The sequence below is a fragment of the Loxodonta africana genome, chromosome 18, assembly GCF_030014295.1.
Source record: "Loxodonta africana isolate mLoxAfr1 chromosome 18, mLoxAfr1.hap2, whole genome shotgun sequence".
Classification (NCBI taxonomy): domain Eukaryota; kingdom Metazoa; phylum Chordata; class Mammalia; order Proboscidea; family Elephantidae; genus Loxodonta; species Loxodonta africana.
This window is the reverse complement of record NC_087359.1, coordinates 24,246,530-24,258,959: the sequence shown is the minus strand read 5'-3', so window position 1 is coordinate 24,258,959 and position 12,430 is coordinate 24,246,530. Positions and strand designations below refer to the sequence as shown.

Sequence of the window (12,430 nt, the reverse complement as noted above, 5' to 3'; positions counted from 1 at the left end):
ATAGATCTAGGTGTGTTTTTACTTTTCCCACCCTATGCGCATTTTGGAAACCCGGGAGGCACAGTGGCTAAGAGCTATGGCTGCTAACCAAAAGGTTGGTAGTTGGTATCCACCAGGCGCTCCTTACAAACCCTATGGGGGCAGTTCTACTCTGTCCTATAGGGTTGCTATGAGTTGGAATCGACTCGACAGCAATGAGTTTTTTTTTTTTGTTTATGCACATTTTATTCATACTATTGTTTTCATGGGGCCCTGGTGGCACAGCGGTTAAGAGCTCTGCTGCTAATCAAAAGTTTGGCAGTTCAAACCCACCAACTGCTCTGATGGAGAAAGATGTGGCAGTCTGCTTCTGTAAAAGTTACAGCCTTGGAAACTCTATGGGCCAGTTCTACTCTGTCCTATACGGTCTCTAGGAGTTGGAATCGACTCAGCAGCAAATGGGTTTCTGATAGACGAGACTGAGGAGTTTGGGTTTCTTGGGTTTGATGGTGTAACAATTAAGTGCTCAGTTGCTAACTAAACCCACTTAGTGTCTCCACGGTGGAAAGACCTGGCAATCTGCTCCCGTAGAGATTAGAGCCAAGAAAACCCCATGGGGCAATTCCACTCTGTCACAGTGGGTCGCTAAATATGAGTTGTAATTGATTGAATGGTGTACAACAACAATTCAGCTTCACCCAATCACAGCCAAAGAAATGTGGAGTGAGAAGAGGTGGAAGATCCAGAGCTGGAGAAAGAAGGAGAACAGCGCACACCTGAGGACTTCGCCGGGCTGTGGTTTTGAAAGTGTGGCTAATCCAGAGTGCACACCCTATGTGAGTTTGTAGTGAGGTGAGATAAACTAATAGTAATTAGTTCAGTTATTGGGATAATACTGGTGACAACACATTTTCAGATGTAGTATAGGGTGGTAGATAGATGAGGCTATCAGCTTTGGAGTGAGAAAGTGTACATTTGATTCCTGGCTCTGGTGCTTCCAATATGTAGTTGACCTTGGCCGTGTTACTCAACCTCACTCAGTCTTAGCTTCCTCATCTTTCAAATAAGAACCACACCCATTGCTGTTGAGCCAAATTCTGACTCATAGTGACCCTATAGGACAGAGTAGAACTGCCCCACGGGGTTTCCAAGGCTGTAAACCTTTACCAAAGCAGACTGCCTCATCTTTCTCCCATGGAGTGGCTGGTGGGTTCAGACCACTAACTTTTCAGTTAGCAGCCAAGTGCTTAATCATTGTGCCACCAGAGCTCCTTATGGGAATAATAGGAGTATCTATACTCAACGGCACTGGGCACTGGGTATATGGTAAAACAAACAAACAAACAAACAAGTTGCTGTTGAGTCAATTTTGACTCATGGAGACCCCTTGTGTTTTAGAGTAGAACTGTGCTCCACAGAGTTTTCAATGACTATGATTTTTCAGAAATAGATTGCCAAGCATTTCTTCCGAGGCACATCTGGGTGGATTGGAATTGCCAACCTTTCAGTTAGTAGCGAGCCCTTAACCTTTTGTGCCACACAGGGACTCCTTGTCTATATGGTAGGATTCTTCTAATACTTGAGTGAGATAATATAACGCATATTAACAGCCTAATACAATGAATGCTTGACCTTTGGCAAGAACAGAATAAATGTTAACTTATAGTAATAATCATACGAATAAGTTTGGTTTTCTGAAAATTTCCTCATTTTATTTGTTTTTTGCTTGGTCCTTGTTTATGAAGATGGGAAAAAACCAAGACAGACAAAGGTCTTTATTTAACCAGACTAAAAGCAGGTAAATCTTCAGATGTAAATTTTCCATCATTCCCTTCATCACAGAAATTATGGCTCCAACATACCTAACGTTGAGGACTTTGATTTCACAAACCTGAGACTGACTTTAATAGCAAGACTTGAAGCACAGCTGCATGTAAAACGTTCCCAAAGGGTTGTTGTGGAAGACTACGTTGGGCTCTGCCTGTTCACATCATCACTGCAATCAAATTCAAAAAGTAAGATGCCTGGTTTGGAATTGGCAAAAGAAAGGATATTTTCACTCGAAACATCCAGCTCATTTACTTTAATTGAGGCTGCATATTCACAAATTGCAAAGTTCTAGACAGGTTTTCACAAGCTCATGGGCGGGCACAGACAAAACTGACTGACGGTACTCCTCGCTGAATCTTATCACTGGAGGGTTTAAAAACAAAATGAACATCCCAGAAATTAACCAATGTTGTGTGGTGTGGCAGAAGCTGTACCTCTGTGTAGTATTGTATCAAAATGAAAACTACTGCTATTCAAAACACACAGTTAAAAAAATGAAAAGGTGTGGAGTCTGGGGTCTTAAAAGCTAGCAAGTAGCCACTTCAAAATTATTTAAGATACATCAATTCATCCCAACCCATCTGGAGCAAAGGGGAATGAAGACCACCAAACACACAAGGAAAATATTAGCCCAAGAGAGAGAAAGGGCCGTATAAATCACAGGCTCTGTTAGCCTGAGACCAGAAGAACTAGATGGTGCCTGGCTACCACCAATGACCGCCCTGACAGGGAACACAACAGAGAGTCCCTGACGGAGCAGGAGAAAAGTGGGGTGCAGACCTCCAATTCTAGGAAAAAGACCAGACTTAATGGTCTGACTTGAGACTGGAGGGACCCCAGAAAACACGGCCTCCTTGCTCTCTGTTAGCCCAGAACTGAAACCATTCTCAAAGCCAATTCCTCAGGCAAAGATTAGACTGGACTACAAGACATAAAATGATACTTGTGAAGAGAGTACTTGTTAGCTACATGAGACTAAATGGGCAGCTCCTGTCTGGAGGTGAGATGAGAAGGCAGAAAGGGATAGGAGCTGGCTGAAAGGACACGGGAAATCCAGGGTGGAAAGGAAGAGTGTGCTGTCACATTATAGGGAGAGCAAATAGGGTCACATAAAATTTCTCATATAAATTTTTGTATGAGAAACTAACTTGAACTGTAAACTTTCACTTAAAGCACAATAAAAAAAAAGAAAAGAAAAAGCAAGCCACAGATTGGGATAAAATATTTCCTATACATAGATATGCAAATAATTTGTGTTCAGAATACATAAAGAACACTCATAACTCAATAATAGGAGGACAATACCTGATTAAAAGACAGATGAAACATTTGAGTGGATACTTCACAGAAGAAGATATTTGAAAGGCCATAAAAACACATGAAATGATGCTGAACATCATCGGTCACCAGAGAAACGCAAATTAAAACCAGTAGAAGGGCTAAAATTAAAAAGACTGACAATACCAAGTGTTGGTGAGGACACGGAGCAACTAGAACCTCATTAATTACTGCTGGAAATGTAAAATTGTAGAATCACTTTGGAAAAAAGTTTGGAAGTTTCTTATAAAGCTTATACATTTACCATACGATTAAAAAATTTCACTCCTAGGTATTTGAATATGAGAGTTGAAAACAGAAGTCCCTCAAAAGAATTATACACAAATGGTTATTGCAGTTGTATTTATAATCACTAAAAACTGGGAACAACCCAGATGTTCACCAGTAAATGGTATAAACTGTGATATATCCATTCAATGGAATACTACTCAGCCGTGTTGTATGTTGATACATGCAACAATAGAAGGCTGATTCTGAGACATTTATGATTCATGAAAGAAGGCACTCACAAAGGAGTGCATGGTCTATAATTCCATTTATGTGAAAAGCTAGAGCAGACAAAGCTAATCTATAGTGACAGAAAGCAGATCAGTGGTTGCCTGGGACTCAGGGAAGCTTTCAGAGTGAAGAAAATATTGTATATCTTAATTATGGTGATGGTTACACAGGCGTTAACCTTTGTCAAAACTCACTACACCGTAGTCTTAAAATGCGTGTCTTTTATTGTATGTAACTTATACCTAAATAAAGTTGATTAAAAAAAATCACAAAAATATTGAGAAATACACTTATAAACAAATTATGGGGACAAAGAAGAATTCATAATGGGAAGTGGCAAATATTTTGAATTGAATGATATTGGAAATATTAAATAGCAACACACATCTAGTAAAATCCATGTTTGAGGAAAATGCCCTAAATGCATATGTTAAAAGAGAAGAAACGTTCAAAATTATTTAACCAAGCACTCACTCCAAGAAGTTAGGAGAAAATCAGCAAAATAAAGCTAAAGAAGGTAGAAGAAAAGAAATAAATATTAGAGCAGACAATGACGAAATAGAAGGCAAGCATCAAGGTAAGGTAATGCAGGCTCTCCATTCTGGAGTAGGGGTTGCAGACGGTTCAAGCCTTTGGAAAGTTCCTGGATGGCACAAACAGTTAAGTGTTCAACTGCTAGCTGTAAGGTTTGTGATTCGAGCCCCCGCCCATGCAGAGGTGCCTCAGAAGACAGGCCTGGTGATCTGTTTCCGAAGGGTCACAGTCTTGAAGACGCCACGGAGCCCAGTTCTATTTTGTCTGCATGGGGTCACGATGAATTGGAATTGCCTCGACAGCAACTAACAACAAAAACAACCCTTTGGAACCTTCTAAGCACATTTCCTCAACTATTTACACTACTCTAAATTCTGCTTCAGAAACCCTGGTGGCGTAGTGGTTAAGTGCTACGGCTGCTAACCAAGAGGTCGGCAGTTCAAATCCACCAGGCGCTCCTTGGAAACTCTGTGGGGCAGTTCTACTCTGTCCTATAGGGTCACTATGAATCGGAATAGACTGGAGGGCAGTGGGTTTTTTTTTTTTTTTAAATCTCTATGTACACCAACAAAAAATAGAGGGGAAAACAGCAAGCACCCTGTCTGGCCTCAGGTCTTAGAGGAGATGTACTGAAAGCTGTGCCCCCCAAATCCATCTCACTGAGCAGCCATGATCCAGAGATTTCAGGGATGTGGATCGGGGTGGAGTTTTTCCCACTGTCTCTCACATCTCACCTACAGGCAGGCTAGTGCCGTGACCAGAACACTGGGAAGACAAATGAATTGTAAGGGAACAGAGGAGCGATGAATGAGCCAGAAGATTCTCTCATTAGATGACTTCCTGCAGACTTCCTGTGAAGAGAGATATCGACAAGACAGGCTACCTTGATAATTCAGACACATCCTTGTCCTTGTGAGTTCAGTGGAAAGAACCTGGGCTTTGGAGCTAGATAAACTTGGCCAAGAAAATCTTTCATCTTGGGCAAGTTACTTAAATTTTCTGATTCTCAGTTTCCTCATCAAAAAAAGAGATTGCAATATCTATCAGCAGGTCCCATGGTGTAATGGTTAGCACTCTGGACTTTGAATCCAGCGATCCGAGTTCAAATCTCGGTGGGACCTCACTAGACCTTTAGAAACCCTGGTGGTATAGTGGTTAAGACACAGCTGCTAAACAAAAGGTTGGCAGTTCGAATCCACCAGGTGCTCCTTGGAAGCTCTATGGGCAGTTCTACTCTGTCCTATAGGGTCGCTATGAATCGGAATTGACTCGGTAGCAACGGATATATATATGGGAATATCAGTATTATACAGATTTATTTTGTTACAGTTATCAGAACCTCACTCAAGCCAACTGCAGCAAAACCAAAAAAAAAAAAACAAAACCAAAAACCCGTTGCGGAGTAGATTCCGGCTCATAGCGACCCTATAGGGCAGAGTAGAACCGCCCCACAGAATTTCTAAGAAGCAGCTGGTGGATTCCAACTGTTGTCGTTTTGGTTAGCGGCTGAGCTCTTAACCATTGACCCACCAGGACTCAGCAGCAAAATAAAAAAAAAAAAAAAAAAAAAGGAGGGACTTTTTGTAAGACCGATAGAGTGTCTCGTGTAACTTAAGAACAAGAACCAGGAGCAGGAAAGCCACCAGAAGCCCAGGAAAAATTATTTCTCCTTCTCTCGTTCCAGTTTCTTCATTCTTCTCCCACCCCACCCCCCAGACTGCTTCTCAGCTACCTACTGGGGGTGGGGATCTGGAGGACACCTGTAAAAACTTGGCTGTGAAAGTCAGTCATTAATTAAAAATACTTGTTTGGTGACCTTCCAGATTGGTGACACATGGCTTCTTCAAAATGGTTTCTCATATTCATTGTCTGATGTGCCACGCATCACACAGCTGTTTCTTGCTAGGAAAGGTCTCCTGCTTCAAACGCACAGAAAATCTATATCATGTTCTCCATTGCATTCAAGTGAGCTGTTGGCCTGGGGAGTGATTTGACTGCTGCTTCTGTGTGATTGTTCTGTGCAGCCACAAGCTTGTTTTTAATGGTTGTGGGGAAAACTGTTCATGGTAAGTACTAATGTTTTGTGATTCGTCTACCCCTTGGTTTAGGTGCGTGGTTACAGATAGATGGGGGAAAGGGGAGGAGAGAGGAAGGAGGACAGAGAGAAAAGAATGGAGACAGAGAAAGGATACAGCTTCAGCCAATATGGAGACTAACATTTTCCAAGCCCCCAGAAGAGATACTCTGATTGGGCCAGCTTGGATCGGGGTCCTTTCCTAGACCAATCATCTGTGAGCATAGGTGTGAGGTCACATTGTACAAAATGGCTTTCAGGGATCAAGGACTCTGGATGGGGGGCACAGCGGCGAGGCCGTGAGGAGCTGGATCTGCCCACTAAAAAGTATCGACCCATGACCTTGGGAGGTGATGTGAAGATTAGATGTGAAGCAAAACAACAAATATTTGTTTCCTTTCCTGAAGCATGACCCTGTTTCCTAAGAGCTTGGAATGAGCTACCCATTCTGGTTGCTCTTGGCTCCGCTGATATGTCTATGCCAGCGATATGGTAAAATGATAAGCGTTTCTAAGAATCTGAAGAAATTGTTTCCTGGAGCAAATGATAGCTGTCACAAGTATGTTTCATTTTATTACAAGAAAATTTTATCACAAATTTTTATTACAGTCATGATAATACTGAGGTCTACATAGACGGTTAGAGTTGATAAAACTCAACCTCATAGGTTATTTCATTAATCCTGTGACATTCTCCTAGAAGGGCAGAAGTTACTATCTCCATTTTGCCAAAGTGTTAATTGGAGCTCAGAGAGGTTAAATGACTTGTTCAAGGTGACGTGACTTATGGGTGCAATTTAACGTATGTCTTCTAATTTCTAGCTCAATGTTATTTTTATTATATAAGGCAGGCTCCTTTTAGGAGTCCCACAAACTTATGAATAGCTGAAGCTCTTTACTTCAGCAGAATTTGGTGTTTGAAGACTTGATAAAGTTCATTCACTCCACACGGGCTGTCAGGTATGAGCTAGTCATGGCCTCTGCCCTCAGGTAGCTTACAGGGCAGTACGGAGTTAGCTATTGAGCAAATAATTACATGGCTGTTTTAAATTAGTTTTATCTTAGCTTCTATGTAGAAAAATGTGCAGAGTATTTTGAAATACGCCAAAGTAAAAGAAAGCTAAAAAGGTTCATACTTTTTGACCAAAAAATTCTACTTCTAGGAAAAGGGAATAATCAGCGTATGGTCAGCATTTGAATGAACTTTTTTTCCAAGGAGGTCGTGGCAGGACTGGTAGCTTTTTCTCTTTTGCATATTCCGCAAGCCTATATGTTCTATGAGGATCATTGAAATTCGCCAGTTTCAACAGACTTTGCTTTTGGGTTATTCTTTAAGCCTTGCTTCCAGGAAAAATCACAGTATCATCAAAGGAGCCAAAGGGTAATCAGAGTCACATACAGTTTCCTGGGTCCCACCCCTGAAGTTTCTTGTATAGGTTTGAGGTTTGGTTCTAGAACCTAGGCCTTCACTCTTTTTGCAGGCTAGCCTCTCGTTTATAAATGAAACAACAATTTGGCAAACAGAGCTGTGAGAACCAAACTTCTGATATACCAAACGACTCTTCAGGGCTACTGTTCCTAGTTTCATAACAAGAGATGCTGCTAACAAACTTTTGGGTCTTATTATTCCAAAGGCCACTTTGACATTTACTTCAGTGAAATGAGCCGGAGATGTCTTCCTGATGAAACCAGGTTGTAAACATCTCTGTTGCGTGTTGAGTTTCCGAATGAGTGGGGCTCATGTCCTCACATCCACACATTGCTCTGTCTTCTGAAGACATTACCATAAGAAAGATTCCAGTGCTTACATCAATCACTCACTGTGGAAGCTGACCCAGAATGAACCATTGCGTCTTTTTCCACCATGTCTTCTGGAAACTATTAAGAGATAGAGGCCGGAGAACAGAATTGGAGAAGGTGCCAGGAATTTGTTTATTCTGATCTGGTTCCTTAGAGATGCAAATGCATGAGGCATTATGAACATGATGGATGGAATCATAATATTTTAACTTGTCATCTCCACATCAGGGTTTTGCTAAAAAAGATGTGCTCATGAAATCCCTCTCCACCATGATAAAGTGCCCTCTGCTTCCACAGAAGCAGGAAAGAGGCACTTACTCCCCAATTCCTGGAATCTCAGAAGGAAGAGCTACTCTGAAAAGCATTTGGTCCATGTAAGTGACCACCCTTTTGTTCTAGTAAGGGTTTCTTGCTGGGAAAATCACACAGCTGGTTCCTAAATCAAATATCAATTTGTTAAATTATTTTTACTGGTGGCGTAGGGGTAATTGCTTCTATAAAATGCCTGTTCTATAATTAGAAAACAATGATTTCTTTGCCCCAACTGAGTGTAATTACTTTTGGGTACCAGAGAGAAAGTTTTAGAATCGTCATCAAAATTCAGTGAGAGTTGTTTGTGGTGGAATTTTGCTTTTCTATTTCTTCTCCAGTAGCTGGGAAACTGTTAAAAAAAAATAAAAAAAACCCAAAAAACTGTGTTTATTAGCATTTTATAGGCAGTTAATAGAACAAAGCAAAACTCCCAAATCTAGGTGGATTTGTTAGTACAGATGACTTCCGTGAATTCAATCTAGAAGATTCAAATGAATTATGTTTTGAAGAGAAGGTAGGGGAGACCAGAGTGTTAGGGGTCTTTGTAGGCAAGTCAGTAAGTAGTGATGTGATAGATTAAATTGTGTCCCCCCAAAATACGTTGATTGGATCATACTTGAGTGGGGTGTGTTCTCAATCATGTCTGAGTTATAAAAACAGCAAAATAGACAGAGGGATGTGCACAGACAGGGGGAAGACAGACGCTGTGTGAAGACAGTCTCCAAGCCTAGGAACCAAGGAGCGCCCAGGGCTCCTACAGGGAAAAAGCCAACATGGCCAAGACCCTGATTTGGACTTTTAGCCTCCAGAGCTGTGAGAAAAGAAATTTCTGTTCTTTGCAGCCACCTATTTGCAGTATTTCTGTTACAGCAGCTAGATAACTAAGACTAGGGGATTACTAAAGTTGATGACTAATTCTAGGGGATCATTCAACAACTTGAGTTTAAGGTCCACATCGGTGAACAATGGCTATCACAGATGCCATGGGGTTGCTCTTATTAGCTCTGCCCAATAATGTACTATGGAGGTAAGCTTGCCGTGATTCCACGTATCCTTAGAAAGCACCAGCCCTGACTGTTGCTTCCCGAGATGTCACTACCCCATACACACCACCCTATACCACTGTATCCTGAACTCTCACTTGTTGCTACAGTTCTTCTCCCTCCAGGACATCCAGCCTCTGACATGAACTGTTCGTTCAGTCTCTCGAGCTTCCCATCCTCAGCCCTAACCTGATTTTGCCAGTTTCCTAAATTCACCCTCACCAAATCTTTCACTTACCTTTTGCCAAAAGTAGACTCTTTCCTGCTGCTAGTCAATCAAGGAGAAGAATATTCCTTCCTCTCTCCTGACTTTTCCAAGCTGTCACCTTTGCAGATCACCCTCCCTCTGACCAGGAACATTGGTCTTCCTTACAGTTCTGGCCTACCGTCTCTGTTCTCACTCTACTTACTCTTTTCCAGGTAACCTCATCCTCTTGCTCAACTTTAGCTGCCACCTATTTGTGTTAACTTGTCATCCACATAGTAGTCATCCTGACCTCCAGATTCATGTAGCCAACCAACAGCTGAATGGCGCCTCTAGGATGTCTTACAGGTTCTTGAAGTCCCAGAGTGAGTTCATCCTCTTTGCCCCCCAAACCTGTTCCTTCTCCAGTACCCCACATCAGTGAGTAACACTAGCATCCTCACAGATGCTCAAGCCTTAAACCCAGGAGCTGTCCTGACTCTTCTTGTTTCCTTGAGTCCCATATCCAAACAATGACAAGCTCTATCACTTTGACCTCTTTGTGTCTTTTGAAGCTGTCTAGTCTCCATTCTCAAGGCCCTAACCATGTCCAGAGACCCCATCATCTCTCTTCCAAATTACTGCCTCAGCTTCCCAGCTGGTCTGCCTCCTTGAGTTTGGCCCTGCACAGTTATAGGGTTGGGGAGACCGCAGTGAATAAAACAAAATGTTTAACGGGGTGGAGAAAGGTGGACATTGTGCAATTCAATATAAATTGCATACTGGCTGTAGGTTCTAGGAAGAAAATTAAAGCAGAGGGAGGGGCTGGAGAGTGATGGGGCATTGCTTCTGATAAGATGGTCACGGAAGGCCTTTCTGATAAGGTGACATTTGAGCAGAGACACAGCTTTATTTGTGTAGTCAAAAACTGGAAACAACCCAGATGTCCATCAGCAGTTGACTGGATAATCAAATAGTTTGGCAATATCTTGAAAGTGTTATAAATATGCCTATCTTTTGATTCATCCATTATGTATCTAGGAATTCTCCCCAAGGAAATAATAATAGATTTCTGCAAAGAGTTTTTTTTTTCTACAGGTGTGTTAACTACAATGTTTACAATAGAAATGAAAAATCGGAAGATCAGATGATTAGATAAACAAATAGTAATAAAAAGCACGAACTATTGATATATGTGACAACATGGATGAATCTCAAAAACAATTATGTTGAGTGAAAGAAGATAGCCAAAGAAGGGCACAAACTGTGTGGTTCTATCTACACAAAACTCTAAAAAAAACTCTAGACTTAACTTGTGTGCCTTCAAGTCAATTACGACTCATAGCGACCCTATAGGACAGAGAAGAACTGCCCCGTAGGGTTCCCAAGGGGCAGCTGGTGGATTTGAATGCTCATCTTTTAGTTAGCAGCCTGAGTTCTTAACCACTTTGCAACCAGGACTCCCTAAAAGACTTAGAGTGACAGAAAAATCAGTGGTTGCTTGAGGATATGAGTGGGAAAGGCAGGTAGGGAAGGCTTGCAAAAGGGCATGAAAAAACTTCTGGGGGTGAAGGATGTGCTCACAATCTTTCATGACTATAAATATGTCAAAACTTATCAAATTGTACACTTTGTCTTAAAGTCCATTTTGTCTGATATTAGCCTAGCCACTCCAGCTCTTTAATGATTGAAATTGTATGCTTTAAACATGCATAATTGATGGGCTGGCAATTATCCCTTAATTTTTTTTTTAAGATCACCAGCTGAAAGTCTCACTAACCGTAAGTGACAGAACCACAAATTTGAGCCCAGGAATATCTGATTCTAAAGCCCAAGCTCTTGACCAGTCTGCAATTAACTACTTCCTCTGTGAGGCAGATGGACAACTTTAGTTTGTGTGGTTGGTATGATTGGACTTCCCAATGTTGGTGTTTTTGGAAGACGGCACAGTTGTCTCTTATACACTTCTAGTGGGAGACTAAACTAATTCAGAGTTTCTGCAGGGCAATTTGGCAGTGGCTCGAAAGCTTTACAGATATGCCTAACTTTTGATTCATCAATTCCATATCTACGAATTTATCCCAAGGAAATAATTTATTTACAAGTGTATCAATCACAATTTTCAAAAAATATGAAAAATTGGAAAATCAGTCTGGACCATGGAATCTTATGTAGCCTCTGAAATGACTACAAAAAAAAAAAAAAAAAAACCGTTGCCATCCAGTTGATTCCAACTCATATCGACCTTATAGGACAGAGTGGAACTGCCCCGTATGTTTCGAAGGCTGTCATCTTTACGGAAGCAGATTGGCACATTGCTCTCCTGATGAGCTGCTGGTGGGTTTGAACTGCTGACCTTTTGGTTAGCAGCCGAGCTCTTAACCACTGCGCCACCTGGGCTCCCTGAAATGACTGTAGTAGTAGAATATTTCCTGACATGGAAAAACATCCAGGATATATTATTATGTGACTGGATCCATTTTAATAAACTACAGGTCATGTATGTGAAGAAAAAAAGCCTGGAAGTACACTTTAAAATGGTAACGTGGTTACTTTTGGCAGGGGAGTGCAGATGATGTTATTTTAATTCTATTCTTTGTGCTTTTTTGAGTGTTTTCCAAATTTTTCGTAAATTCGGATAAAACTATAAATAGGTATCGTTAAAAAAAGAAAGCACACCTGTGTGTGAGTTTGCTTTCTCAGGTGCTCTTCAACTTCTGGATTCTTCCTTGGATGAAAGCATCCACTGGGGCATGTGGGAGGACTTCCCAGGTGAGGAGGCATGTTTATGTGTCACTGGGTCGGGGTGGGGAGCTGTGGTCAAGAGATATGGCTACTA

General features: G+C 41.4%; 1 non-coding gene across 1 annotated transcript; it reads left to right on the top strand.

The window, feature by feature from the left end:
* Positions 1-5,228: 5,228 nt before the first annotated feature.
* Positions 5,229-5,300, top strand: TRNAQ-UUG (transfer RNA glutamine (anticodon UUG)). Its single transcript has one exon. It is a non-coding gene; the product is annotated as a tRNA-Gln (tRNA).
* Positions 5,301-12,430: the final 7,130 nt, after the last annotated feature.